Source organism: Chenopodium album, chromosome 7 (assembly GCF_948465745.1).
Source record: "Chenopodium album chromosome 7, dcCheAlbu1.1, whole genome shotgun sequence".
Classification (NCBI taxonomy): Eukaryota; Viridiplantae; Streptophyta; class Magnoliopsida; order Caryophyllales; family Amaranthaceae; genus Chenopodium; species Chenopodium album.
This window is the reverse complement of record NC_137840.1, coordinates 38360454-38376027: the sequence shown is the minus strand read 5'-3', so window position 1 is coordinate 38376027 and position 15574 is coordinate 38360454.

Genomic DNA, 15574 nt, shown 5'->3' with positions numbered 1-15574 from the left:
TGAGCTAAACACTAAAAAAGTTCAAGTCAAAGGTGGGAAATTATCTTAACAAGGAGGCCCTAGATATAGTTAAAGTCCACAACGTGGAAATTCGGCACAGAGAGCTTCTCTGACCGGGTGAGAGTCCTCATCTTCCTCTTGGCAAACCCCCGCATGTCAGGCGGAGCGGAGGGAGCATCTGCACCAAAAGAATTACTTGGTGAGAAAGAAGCATAGGCGGCGCCCGAGTCATGTCGGCTGCTCGTCGAACCTTTAGGCGGATTGACTCGAGTCTTTACTCCCATATAGTTAACCGGCCAAGGGAGTTCTATCCTTGTCTTACCTTGGTCAGGGAGCTGAAGGACTTCTTTTTCAGCCGCTACAGAGCCGTTTGTTGTAAAAGGTGGCATGCCACTCTTCGATGCCGTTGAGGCATCCGGATGTTTCCTAGCAGATCGGCCTGAGCTTTCGCTCAGAGCTGTCATCACAGCCGGAGTCTTTCCCCTGGTTGTAAATCGATCCGGGTTGGCTGAAGATCAAGTGGGAGTGTTCTTTTTTCCCGTCTTGAACGGGGTCTTGGACAACTCATTCCCAGTCTGTTTGTTATTACCCGGCTGCTTTAATAGCTTAGAAATTGAACGAGGGATAGACTTGCTTCTACCCTACAAAAATGATTACATAACAAGAGTTACAACCGGAGTTTCATGAATAGAACAAGGGATATGCGGCCGAGTAACTCACAAGTTGGGCAAAGGGGGTATAGTCAGCAGCTTACCCCTCCCATCTTGGTTTCTTTGGCCTCCAGGGCCGCCTTTTTCTCCAAGACCTGCTCTTTCCTCAATTGAGTAGCCGATTTAGCAGGCGTCATTTCTGGGGGCACCATTTTTTCTCCTTCTTCAGCAAACAACGAAAAAGAAAATAGTTGGTCAAAAGATGAATTATAAAGCAAAAATCTTAATACAGATGGCAAGACGTCAGATGTGTTATAAGTCTACCCCTCTTGAACATGGGACTAAGTCCATAGGCAGAGAGGAAAGCCTCGTTCTTAAAGAAATCCGAATGGGGTATCCAGTTTTTAGGAACGATTATTTGACTTCCATCCTCTAAAGGCATGGTGGTAGTTTTAAAAAGCCCGGCTCCATTATTTGCTCATAAGCCCTGGAAGACATCCGGGGCAAGGCGCATTTCTTTCTAAGCAGCGCCGGATCTTTGTTGAACTGGCAAAGGAACCGGTTCTGTCCCAAAGTTGGAGAGCTTACCAAGTAGAACCTCTCCTTTTGTGCTGGACCATTTAGATGGCTTTCCTAAAGTCATCAAATATTTCGGGTGTGTGGTAAGAGTGTACCATGCACCATGCCCACTGGGGCCCCGGCTCTTATAGTGCATAAGAGCAAATGCGAGGAAGCTCGGCTGAATGTCCTGGAACTCACAAGCGGCAATGAAACCTAGAATATTTAGCCACAAGTTTGGGGTGAGCTTCCAGACGCCAACGTCATACCCCTTCAATATTCTTTTTATTGCATTGTGAAGGGGGAAGCGGAGACCGGCTCTCCTACCGGTCTCCGTCTCCAACCGGGTGAGCATCAGCAAAGGCCCTAAAGCTACTTTGTGTTATAGCCAAATCCTTGATGAGCATCCGGGTTTCTAAAGGATTTGGCTGCTTTGACCCTTTCACCGGCTGCTGATACTCAGCTGCAAAGTCCTTTTGGTCAGAGCCAGACGTCTCTGAGCTAGACCTTTCGGCGGCTTCCTCGCCGCCTGACTTCCCTCCATCAGACCCTAGATGTGAACCCTCATCTCCGCCGTCTGCCCCATCGAAAATGGTATCACTGGGGGTTAAAGGGGTGCAACCCGGAAAAGAGGTTGTCTGCTCTTCCTCCTCTCCCCACACTTGCTCTTCCTCCGTGTCATCGTATTCCTCATCAGGAATAATTTCATCAGTGGCCACTCTTCTAGCGCGCCGCATACTATGCTTAATAGTCGTTTGTTTTACTCTGGTCATGTTGTCTTACATAGACACAGAGACGGAGGTGTTAGAGGATGAGCAAAAGACCTTTCAAATTTCCAGAAATGGCACCCTCGGCTCTAGATTTAGTTGTACCAGTTGACCGACTGAATGATCTAGGCAGTGCCGTGTCGGTTGATGGTGAGTCCATTTTATTTGGAAGCCTAACTACACACGCGGGAAATTAAAAAAAGCTTGAAAAGAGTGCAGGCGGTTACCTTTAACTTGTCTCTGAAACTCTGAAAACTGCTACAAGCGGTGACCGGTTGTGTTCCTCAAAGAGCAGTCAGAAAACACAGTCTCACAAGCAGACGGAAGTAGAGTTTCTCTCTCTAAATGCTCTTCTTTTTCTCTCTCTAAAAAGTTAAGACTTTGTAGTGTGAAATGAGGAGAGGAGGTGGGTAAAACCTTGTATTTATAGAAGGGTAAAAATTAGGGGCATCCCTGTAAAACCCTAGAAGATGAACAGTTATACTGTTCACCGTCAATTTGCTGTCGCGTGTCATAGGCATCATATAGCAAGCCACGTGTCACCTGTGAGGGGCAAATGTTTTGGGTAAAAGTACCCTATCCACGTTGACCAATTAGAGAGGGCCACGAGTCAATCCTAGGCTGGTCTAAGTGGACCAATCACCATCTTAAACGTATCACCCTCAGATTTCTCTTGAAATGGCGGCTTTCAAGTGCCTAATCTCCAAAATGCGCCGAAAAACGGCACAACCCACCAAATCCCAATGACCTATGTAAGGGAACACCCTCCAATGACCCTATAAATAGGGAGATATTCCCAAATTTTGGGATACATTCAATCATTTATTACATCCACATTATCTCACAACAGAGAAATCTTCTGATTTCAAAATCCGAGAAGATCTCACTTTTACCTTTTTTTCGCTTTTTTTATTCACTCCAACACGTTCTAACTTGAATGTCGAAGGCGGAGCTCCAACTACCCGGAGTCTCCGTTGTTATTGCAGGTAAAACTCAGTCGGACCAGTCTTTGTGACGTAATTCACCCAAGTGACAAAAACACCCAAAACACATTTAAACAAAGCTTTATGAATCAAATAAAAGTCAAATGCATTCAACAAAGCTAATTGAATCAAATGGAAGTCAAACATATTGAAATAAATCAATTTAAATCAACTGAAAGTCAAATGCATTCAACGAAGCTAATTGAATCAAATGAACGTCAAACAGTTTCAAACAAATCTTTTTAAATCAAATGAAAGTAAAATGCATTCAACGAAGTTACTAGAATCAAATGAAAGTCAAACACATACAGACCAAGCTTTTTAGATCAAATGAAAGTAAAACATGTTTTGGGCATTTTTGTCCCTCGGGAGAGTTACGTCACAAAGATTGGTCTGACAAGTTGTACCTGCAAAACAACAGAGAATCCGGGTGGTTGGAGCTCCGCCTCCGAAGACCTAGTTAGTAACTAGAAAGAAAATAGAGTGCGGAAATTTAGGTGGGGATCTGCTTGGTTTCCAAGCTAAGGTGTTTCTCTGATGAGAGAAAATGTAGGTGTAATAAATGATTGAACGTGTCCTTAAAATGGGGAAGTATCTCCCTATTCATAGGGTCATTGGTAGGAGTGCCCCTATCTAGGTCACTTGACCTAGATTTTAGTGGGCTGCGCCGTTTTACGGCGCTTCTAAGGATTTGGGCCCTTGAAGGCCGCCATTGCAGAATCCTTCCAAAGGAGCCACGTGTCAGATGGTTATGGGACCACTTTGGTCAGCCTGGTCTTGACACGTGGCCTTCTCCTATAGGGGCACCTGTCTAGGGTAATTTTTACCCTAAACATTTGCCCCTCACAGGGGTCACATGGATGTCACGTGGGGCATGTGACACGTGTCCACCTATCAAAGGTGAACAGTGACAACGGATAGTAAAATTTAAATTTTAAACGGGAATGCCCCCGTTTTCACCTTCTATAAATAGAAGTTTACCTCCCCCTTTTTCTCTCACTTCATTTTCTTTTGAATTTCTAGAGAGGGAAAGAGAGATTTTTAGAGAGAGATTCTCTGCTTCCGTCTGCGTAAAAGTTTTTCAAATTTTCGCGTGCTAACGTTGCAACACCCGGTTCATTATCTGTAGCTGTTTTCAGATTTTTCAGAGCTAAAGTAAGGTAACCGCCTGCACCATCTTTAGCTTTTCTCTTTTTTAACTTGTATATATTCTTTCATCGCCTGTATACATAGTTTAGGAATAAAAATGATTTCTCAATCCACACACTCGATACTGCCTAGGACACTCAGCCGGTCCCCCGGAACGGCTAAGTCTAGAACAGTTGGTGCCTTTTCTGGACTGTCAGAATCGATGTGCTCATCTCCGAATTCCTCCCTCTCGGTGTCTGTGTAGGACACAATGGCCAGAATAAAACAAACGACCAAAAGGTTTAGGAGCCAGCGCACTATGGTAGTGCCTGCCGATGAGATTGTTCTGGATGGGGAACATGAGGATTTGGAGGAGAGCGGTTCTGATGAAGAGGCTCCCTCTACTTCCGGGAGCTCAGGCGTACGGGAGGAAGGCGGTGAGGAAGTCGCCTCCTCTAATGGATCCGGCGATGATGAGGCCGGTGAAAGGTCAAGGGCCGAAACTTCTGGCTCTGACCAAGATAACTTTGCGGCTGACTATCAGCAGCCGCCTAAAGTCGCTTACAACCCCAGCCCTAAAAGGATTAGAATGCTGCCGGGTGACATTGCCGTGTTAATGAGCGGTTTTAGGGCTTTCAAAGAGAAGCACCCCTTTGGAAAGGGGTGGGATATTATCATCCCTCCTGTTGCCGCAGTAATGGCATGGGACGATGACATTGATAATGCAGACAACTACTTTGTCCACTACGAGGCGGTCATAGAAGCCAGCCTCCGGTTCCCCCTCCATACCAGGATTAGGAGAATCCTGAAGGGGTATGATCTGGGAGTTTGGCAGCTCACCCCCAACTCGTGGGTGAACATTTTGAGTTACGTCACCGCATGCGAGCTCCAGAATACAGCTCCCAGCTTCTCTGCCTTCGCTCATATGCATTACTTAAGCAAGGCACCAGGCGGTCATTGGGCATGGTACACTCTTTCCACCTTGCCCTAGTATTTAATGAGTTTTGACAAGGTGTCCAAATGGTCCGGGTGGAAAGATAACTTTTATTTTATTTCTTCTCCAACTCTAAAACACAACCGGACACTACGCCGGTACAACACGGAACCGGTTCTTCTGGGCAGGAAATGCTCTCTCCCGGAGCTATCTACCAAGGCTCGGGAGCAAATAATGGAGTCGGGTTTCTTTGAAACCACTACTGAGCCCATGGGGGATGGAACTCATATTATAGTTCCAAAAAACTGGATCCCCCACCCGGACTACTTCAAGGACGAATGCTTCTTGTCCGCTTGTGGGTTAAGTCCCATGTTTCCCTAGGGTAGATCCACTTGCATCCGGAATGTTTGTGATTTTATTTTTATCTTACAAACTTTCCATAATTTCTTCTAACATTTATTTTATTCATGCAGTCGACGCCTTGAAGATGGTTGATCTGGCAAAAACTCCGGCTAAGTCAGCGGCGCTACTGCGCAAAGAGGCTGCTATTGCCAAGAAAGCAGCCGTTGAAGCTAAAGGGTCCAAGAAAGGCGGGGTAAGACCGCCTGACTTAGTATTAATTTTTTTTTTACAAAGGCAGTTTGCCGGTTGGGTATACTTAACTTTTTCAATTTGCAGGACTCTACAAAACGTGTGCCACAATCCTTCTCCAAGCTTTTCAAAAGGCAAGGAGAGGATCTAGAAAAGGCTCTGGCTGTGAAGGCCGCTAGAAAGGACCCTACCCGGTCAAAATCTTGTGCCAAAACTGATCGTCCCACGACCGGTGGTAAATCTCCTGCTGCAATGAAGATTCTAAGCGAAGGCTCAGAGCGTTCGCATTAGAAAGCGCTGGATGCCTCCCCGGCATCGAAGGGTGGCCCGCCACCTAATGTTGCAGCCGGTGCGGCAACAACCGGGGAGGAAGCGACGCCTATGCCCCATCTGGATACCCAAGGTAAGGGAAAGATTGAAATACCTTGGCCACCTGACTTCATGAGAGTCAAGACTAAGGTAGACCCCTCCGGGGGTTCAGTCAACAGCCGGCAACGGATGAATGCTAACTATGCTGCCTCTTTCTCACAGAGTACTTCTACTTTTGGTGCAGATCTTACATCCGACGAGCTAGAGCTTGCTGGTTTCGCAAAACGGACGGTGAGGACCCTCACCCTGTCAGAGAAGAATTCAATACCTGATGGGGCAGCTGGCTGAGGTAAAGAATCCCCACTTTAACCCTGATATCTTTTCTTTATTTTAACTAAGTATGTCATAATCCGGCTGTCCTTTTCTCAGCTAATGTTGAGAGTGGACGGACTCCGGAGCCCCTTCAGAAGGAAACAAGAAGAGGTAAATAACGCCAAACGGAGGGCCCTTCAAAAACCTCAACTCTGTTGAATATGCTAATTATATGTGTGATTTAGAGATTAAAGTAGTAGAGTAGAAACAGGAGGAGCTGATCCGGAGCTTGACGGCTGCAAATGATGAAGCCACCAGCCGGGTAATGACCTTGAGCAAAAGCTAAAGGATGCCAAATCTGAGCTCAAGGCATTAGAAGATGCCGACAAGGAAAATGCCCAACTTCGAGCAGACGTCTCCCGTCTGGGGGTCGAGATCGTCAAACTGCGGAACAAGCAGTCGGATGAGATCCCCTAGGAGCAAAAACGGCTGATGGAGGAAAATGTGCGGGACAATGCAGCCCGCCTGAAGATCACTTGGAGTCTCTTCTACCCAGATATAGACTTTAAAGTCTATAAACTTAAGTATGATTACGCCACTAAGGTGTATGATGCCCAAGTGCTGGGTGAGGCTCCTCCGCCTTGATTTTGAGATTGGGCTGCCGAGCAGGGATATAAAGTCTCGGACATTGAGGAGTCGGTGGAGGAAGAACAAAATGAAGGCCCAACTGGCCAAGATCAGCCGGAGCAGTAGCCTCCCCCTCAACCTTGAGTCCGCTTCCCCAATTTCAGCGGCAGTATGCCAAGTTTCCTTCTTTCCCGGCGTGTAAGCTTAGTATTTTGTATTTTTACCAACTGTAGAGTTGGTTAACAATCATTTTCTATTGCTTCTTCTCCGGGTTTTATTCCAGCTAACAATTATTTTGGCCTTTATGCCATTTTTAATATAGAGTATTCCGACTTAGTCGGTTATTTATATATATTTGTGTTTGAATTTTTCAATTTGAATTTTGCGTATATACTGCAGTTCTTTAATATTTTGCCTAACTTAAAAAAGCATGCGGCAATTTGCAATCTGGGTGCTCTTGCCCCTGGACGGCTATGTGGTTGGTTTCATTTCAAATTGATTGATTGGCTTGAAAAAACTTGATACTTGGAGAAGTATGAGGTGTTTTAAGGCCAATCAATCACAATGGTGATTGCCCCAAACCAAGTGCACAGCCGGCCATTAGAACGGGTGCTTCGAGTCTCTTACCCAGACGGTAACATTCCGTCCAGGATTATTACATAGCCATTACACAAAATCTTTTGCCCCAGTTGGGAGAAAGAGTGCAACTTTGGAATAAGTAATCTAAGTGGAAACTTCTGCCGGCAACCGACTGATGCCTTAGTGCATCCGGTGTTCAAAAACTTAATCGTTCTCGTAGTTTACTCTGGTCAGACAACTATGAGTTGAACAATTTGGTCGTTCAAACTTTGTCGTCTGCATAGGTACGTAGAACTAACAAAGAGTCTATTCTCTGCAACGATTGCACCCGGAGGGGTGTCGCCGGACGCCATTGTCCATGTCCGGACAAGCGGTTGTTTTTTTTTAAAAAAAAGAAAAATAAGCAACCATCCGACCATTTTGGCCTTTGGTCTTGTTTGAGACCGGTTATATAGCCACTAAGCAATTAGGACGTCTGGGTATTACCCAGGCGGAATGGTAATTAAACATTAAATTACACCAAGTATCAAATTTTGTTGGTTAAACAAGTAGTCCGTCTGAGGATTACCCAGGCGAATAAGCAATTACATCATTTAATCTACACCAAGTGTCAAACTTAAATAATTAAGCAAAAGTTCCGTCCGATAACAACCCAGGCGGATAAGTAATTATAAAGATAACAAAACAATTTTTGCAAACAAAGCCTGATTTCTCATTGATGGACTCACTGTTTACAAAAAATTTACATTTCTCAGAAGTAGTACTTTTTTAAGTTATCTACATTCCAAGTTCTCGGTAGACACCCGCCATCTGGAGTTTCCAAACGGTAAGTGCCATCCCTGACTTCTTCATAAATCCGGTAGGGGCCTTCCCAATTAGGGGTTAGCTGTTGTAGCCAAGCCTAACAACTTGGTTATGGACGTTTCTTTAGTTCAAGACATAGCATCATGCATTGGTGCTATGCGTTCTATCCAGGTGCAGCAAGATATTCAATCCTTTGAGTTTCTTGTTGTTCTTATTAACTAGTTCAATCTAGTTCATTTTATGCTTTGAATAAATTGTAAACTTTAGTCTTATTTTAAGTTTGCAAATTAGTTTTATTTTCTTTAAGTTTTCTTTAGCTTGTTAAAGTTCGAAAATGTAGTGTCACATTCACATGAAGTACAAGTACAAGATACAACAAGAAGGCAGCCATTTAACTTGGGTGTTACAATCAGCTTCAATGAGGAGTTGCAAACTATCAATCCAAGTGGGCGTCATTTCAGCATTTGAGCATCAAAAGGCGTCCAAATACACTCTTGTCTACATACATCCAAGCTTGATCCAAGGCTTGAATCAAGGAGGAGTTACACTTCTTTTTGCTGTTGAATTGGGCGTGAATTAAGGGGCTGTTTTGCTTCTTACTTGCTGCTTGGTTGAGGCTTAATTGAGGAGGTTGTGACCACCACTTTTAATGTATCTAGACACAAAATCTGTTTTTAATGTATCTAGACACAAAATCTGTTTTTAATGTATCTAGACACAAAATCTGTTTTTGATGTATCTAGACACAAAATCTGTTTTGATGCTTAGCTTAGGCGTATAACAAGTGGGCTGACATCTCACTTAGTTTAGCTTGTACTTAAGGATGCTTGTTTACTATAAATAGCAAGCAAATGTGAATGAGAAAGGAGATTATTAAAACATTAAAAAAACTTGTCTTACATTCGTTTCTTGGATTAGAAACAAAACCTGAAATTCTTGGATTTGGAATTTCGTTTCCTTTGCTTAGTTAGCTAGTTTAGGCTACTAGTTGGCTTGTGATCTTAGGAATCCATTTCGTTTCTCAGTGGTGTGACTGTAGCTAAGAAGCTATTTGGTTCATTAGTCTTACTTATCTTGGTTCATCCCTTGTATATTTCGGGTTGATACTCCAAATATACAACAACCTCGGGTTCTTCTTATTAGTCCCTTTGGACTTGGAGATATAGGACTTTAACATCCCCTTGTCAGCCAGACGGTCCAACGCCCGTTGAAGGCTGAAGTAGTCGTTGGTGTCATGGCAAACTTCCTCATGGTATTGGCAGAATTTATTTTTGATCCTTGATTGAATGGAACTCTTCGTTGGATTTGGCTTCTCTAGAGACAGCCGTTCCTTGATCTCCATGAGGATGGAGTTGCATTCCTTATTAAACTCGTACTTAGGAACGTACGATTTGAGTTCTTTCTTCTTCTTCTGAGACGGCTAGTCAAAATCACTAACGGCCCTGACTTCTTTTCTTTTCTTGCTCTCTTCTTTCTTCTTGGTCGGCTTAGCAGACTGGTTGTCTTTCTATTTGTTAGACTTCTTAGAGTCCGACTGGTTACCAGGCGAGCAGAGGTCGGTTGCTTCAATATAGCTTTTCGCCTCCCTCAGGGTCGCCTTTAAGTGAAAGCCCCTTTTCTGAGTAGGATGAACTTAAAAGTCGACCCGTCTCTCAGACCCTTGAAAAAGTCTGTAAAAGCTACCTTGTCAGACAGTCCTTGAATCTAAATTCTGATCAGATTGAACCGCCTGACATAGGAGCCCAATCCTTCTCTCTCCCCCTACTTAATGGTGCTTAAGTCAAGACTTGTTTTCTTCGCATGGATGTTCATTGAGAAGTTGGAAGAAAATAGGAAGACAAGCTTCCTAAAACTTTCAATGGACCCGGCTAGCAGGTTGCCAAACCATTGTTGGGAAATGCCCTTCAATGTAGCTGGGAAGCATCGACACCAAGTGGCATCATCCAACTCTTGTAAGTACATGAGGTTGGTGTAAGCCATGAGGTGATCTTCCGGGTTGGAGGTACCGTCATAGGTGCCTACCAACACATTTTTAACCTTGGCCGGCTGTGCCGCCTTGGTTATCTCTCGGGTGAACTTAGATTGTTGTTCACCCAGGCGGAGCAGACAAAGCTGCCAGTCCAGTGGCTGGACGTTGTTGTATACCGCCTGACCTCCAAAGAGGGCCGGCTACATGAAATAGGGAGAATACTGACCGTAGACTTGAGAAGGTTTATACGGTGCATTCCCAATCATCTGAGGACCAGAATGGACGGTATTACCGCCTGTTTGGCTCTCATGCAAGGAAGGTACATTCCCTGCAGAAGTGTTGTTGAAGCTGCCTGGAAAGTTCGACGTAGAATCCGACTCAGACAACCGCTTATTTCTCTTGCGGTGATGATCTCCTAGGCGTCAAGAGTTGATTTTTTGCTGCCCACCGGCAATTAAGTCCAGCGGGGATTGTTGGCATTCCTCTTGGACAAAAGAATTTTGAACCAATCAATGGTCCCGGCTGCCTTCTCCTTTGGATGAGGAGTTGGCTGCCAATCTCTAACTGACTTCCCCTTCTCAAGAGGAGTCTTTTTTGCCGACTGACCCCTGCTTGGGCCAGTTTGGCTCTTGGTGATCAGATCCTTAATTTCACCCTTTAAACTTGTCATGAATTTCTTGAGTTCGTCTCGAGTGACAGGAGTTGATCCTTTGGCCATATGGGTTTCCCCTTCTGGCTGCCCAGGGGATCGATTTGTACCCGCCTGGCTGGCCCCCCGCTCCAGAGTGTCTCTGGGCCGGATGCGCTTAGTTATCAGGGAGCCATCGTCAGCTATATAAGTTTCAACCTGAGGATCTTCATCCTCTTGGTCAGTGAAAACGTTTGGGTCGTCGACCGGACGCTTAGGAGGTGGTACAGACTCTTAAACCATCCTTGAGGTACTCCCCCCACAGACGGCACCAAATGTTTTGGGTGTTTTTGTCCCTTGGGAGAGTTACGTCACAAAGATTGGTCCGGCCGAGTTGTACCTGCAAAACAACGGAGACTCCGGGTGGTTGGAGCTCCGCCTCCGAAGATCAAGTTAGTAACTTGAAAGAGAATAGAGTGCGGAAATTTAGGTGGGGACCTGCTTGGATTCCAAGCTCAGGTGTTTCTCTGATGAGAGAGAATGTAGGTGTAATAAATGTTTGAACGTGTCCCCAAAATGGGGAAATATCTCCCTATTTATAGGGTCGTTGGTAGGAGTGCCACTATCTAGTTCACTTGACCTAGATTTTAGTGGGCTGCGTCGTTTTACGGCGCTTCTAAGGATGTGGGCCCTTAAAGGCCGCAATTTCAGAATTCTTCTAAAGGAGCCACGTGTCGGATGGTTATGGGACCACTTGGGTCAGCCTGGTCTTGAAACATGGCCTTCCCCTATAGGGACACCTGTCTAGGGTAATTTTTACCCTAAACAGCATTCATCAAAGCTAATTGAATGATATAGAAGTTAAAAAAATTTAAACAAATCTATTTAAATCAAATGAAAGTCAAAATGCATTCAGCAAACCTAATTGAATCAAATGAATATAGTGGTCCTTGCCATCTTCGCGAGGATTGCGCCCAGTGAAAGTAGAGAGAGAAATTCTCAAGAACTAGAGAGAGAAAGTGCAAAATCCGATTGAAACCCACGATTTTTAATGTGGATTTAAATCCTTTAAACTTATAAAGAATCTAAATATCACAAATAAAACCAATTATTCGAACTTGATAGGAAATTCGAACGATTTGAAGAATAACGAACCTGATATGGCTTATAATTCGACCACTTCTAGAACGAATTCAAGACTACTCAAATTACTTAGACTACTCCTAGAACTAAGTATTTTGATGAATAAGACTTAGACTACTCCTAGTACTAAGTATTGAACGTTCTAATTCTCAAAACAACTCCTTGAATTGAAAACTAGCAAAAGATTTGTAAGCAATTAAGCAAAACAAAGCTATAAAACTTGTACTGAATTTTTCTTGTTGTGTGTGGAAGAAAGGCCACGACCAACCTCTATTTATAAGCTACAATAAAGCATAAACCTTGGGCTCCATGTATAGACCTTGGGCTCTAAGCATAAACATTGGGCTCCAAGTATAAACCTATTAGAAGTAGGAAACTTCCCTTAGCTTGGTCTCCAAGTAAGAAACTAATTAAGATACTTCTTACCAACTTAGGAATTGTGACTCAACTAAAATACAGGAAAATAAAGAAAACTTAAGGTGCTTAAACTAAGAAAAACCCTCTCAAGTGAAAGGTAAAAACTTAGAAGCAAAACTGTAGAAAAACTAAATTATAAAATTTCCTTCTTCCTTGATAATCAAACAAGTGACCCATCCTTGACTTTTCCCTCCAAGTTCGAACACTATTGGACTCAAAATCAATGTAATTGGATCTTCAAAAGAATTATTCTCTTGATTCATATCATTCTCCCCTTCTTTAAAAGAATTTTCCCTTAAATTCACATCATCCAAGTAAGGAGACAAATCACCAACATTGAAAGTAGCACTTACATTCCCATATTCACCTAGTAAGTCAAGCTTATAGGAACTCTCACCATATGCTTCTAACACCTCAAAAGGACCTTCAGCTCTTGGCATGAGTTTGTTCTTTCTTTTGCTTGGAAATCTTTCTTTCCTCAAGTGTAACCAAACTAGATCTCCCGATTTAAATGTAGGTTGCTTGCGCTTCTTATTAGACCGAGCCTTGTATAAGTTATTCATCTTCTTAATCCTTGCCTTGACTTGTTCACATGTCTTCTTGAAAACCTCAAGCCTCTTCTTAGCATCAACATGAATATCCTCTTTGCTCAAAGGTAACAAATTAATCGCTAAGAAAAGGTTAACTTCATAAACTATCTCAAAAGGTGATTGATGAGTAGTAGATGAAGGTAAACGATTATAAGCAAACTTCGCATGACAAAGTCTCATATCCCAATCTTTTTGGGTCTTACCAACCAATCCTCTTAACAAAGTACCCAAGGTTTGATTTGTGACCTCAGTTTGGCCATCGGTTTGAGCATGATGAGAAGTGCTAAACATTAATTTCGTTCCAAGAAGTCTCTATAAACACTTCCAAAAGTCACTAAGGAAATTTGAATCTCGATATGAAACTATGCTTCTAGGAACTCCATGAAGACGAACAATCTCTTTGAAGAACAAGTCTTCTACATGTTGAGCATCATCTGTTTTGTGCATTGGAATAAAATGCGCCATCTTTGAAAATCTATCAACCACAATCATAATTGCATCGTTTCTTCTTTGGGTTCGTGGTAGTCCAACAATAAAATCCATGCTAACACTAACCCAAGGACAATCAACCAATGGGAGAGGTGTGTATAAACCTTTAGAAAAAGAACTTTTTGTCTTTTGACAAGTAGCACACCTCGAGATCACACTTTGAACATCTTTAATCATCTTCGGCCAATAAAAATACTCACTAAGCATGTTGACCGTTTTGTGAACACAAAAGTGACCTGCAATTGCACCACTATGCACCTCCCTAATGAGTAATTCTCGTACACCACATTGTGGAATACAAAGTCTATTTCCTTGAAACAAAAATCCGTCTTGAAGAACAAAGTTGCGTGAGGGATTCTTGTATTCTTGCGCCAAATCCGGGCAGGTTGTATATAAACCAAGTATGTGATCAAAGCCAATGATTCTAGGATCTACCATGGCTTGCAAATAAGCTCTTCTTGACAAAGCATCGGCAACAATGTTTGCTTTACCCTCCTTATACTTCGAAGAAAAAGTGAAAGATTGTAGAAACTCAACCCATTTAGCATGTCTATAATTCAACTTTGGTTGCCCATGTATAAACTTCAATTCTTCATGATCCGAATGTAGCACAAAAGGTTTTGGTCTTAAGTAGTGAGACCAATGATCCAAAGCACGAACAATAGCATAAAACTCACGATCATAATTAGAATAATTCAACTTTGCGCCACTTAGCTTCTCACTAAAATATGAAATAGGCCGTTTTTCTTGAAGTAAAACCGCACCTACACCTGCTCCACTTGCATCACATTCAACTTCAAACAATTTATCAAAGTTTGGCAAAGATAAAACCGGAGTATGACACAATTTCTCTTCTATAGTGTCATAATCTGATATGTTTCAAGAGAAACTTGAGATTATGGAAGAAAAGATGACTGACCGCAATGATGCAAGGTTTGAGGCTTTTGCTAAGTTACTCCAAGGTAATAAAAAGAAGAAAAAACATGATAGTGATAGAAATGCTTCTGATAGTGATGATGATAATCATCATAGCAAACACAAGATCGATGATAGAGGAATCAAACTTGATGGTATCACGGGTCTAGGAAGCCCCGAAGATTTTCTTGAGTGGGCGAGACAATTGGAGAAAATTTCAGATTATAAGGGTTTTGATGATGTTAAACGTTTCAAAATTGCTTATATTTGACTCACTAAGAATGCGGGAATTTGGTTCGATAACATAAAGGCTCGACGTGCTAGAGCAGAGAAGGAGAAATCAAGACATGGACGTTGTTGAAGAAGAAGATGAGCTCTAAATACCTTCCACATGATTTCGAACAAACCCTATACATTCGACTCACTTTGTTGTCACAAGGTACTAAGAGTGTTAATGAATATATTGCTGAATTTGATGTGGATTTAAATCCTTTAAACTTATAAAGAATCTAAATATCACAATTAGAACCAATTATCCGAACTTGATAGGAAATTCGAACAATTTGAATAACAACGAACCGGATATGACTTGTAATTCGACCACTCCTGGAACAAATTCAAGACTACTCAAATTACTTAGACTACTCCTAGAACTAAGTATTTTGATGAACAAGACTTAGACTACTCCTAGAACTAAGTATTGAACGTTCTAATTATTAAAACAACTCCTTGAATTGAAAACTAGCAAAAGATTTTTAAGCAATTAAGCAAAACAAATCTATAAAACTTGTATTGAATTTTTCTGGTTGTGTGTGGAGAAAGGCCACGACCAACCTCTATTTATAAGCTACAATAAAGCATAAACCTTGGGCTCCAAGCATAGACCTTGGGCTCCAAGCATAAACCTTGGGCTCCAAGCATAAACCTATTAGAAGTAGGAAACTTCCCTTATCTTAGTCTCCAAGTAAGAAACTAATTAAGATACTTCCTAACAACTTAGGAATTGTGACTCAACTAAAATACAAGAAAATAAAGAAAACTTAAGGTGCTTAAACTAAGAAAAACCCTCTCAACTGAAAGGTAAAAACTTAGAAGCAAAACTGTAGAAAAAATAAAGTATAAAATTTCCTTCTTCCTTGATAATCAAACAAGTGACCCATGCTTGACTTTTCCCTCCAAGT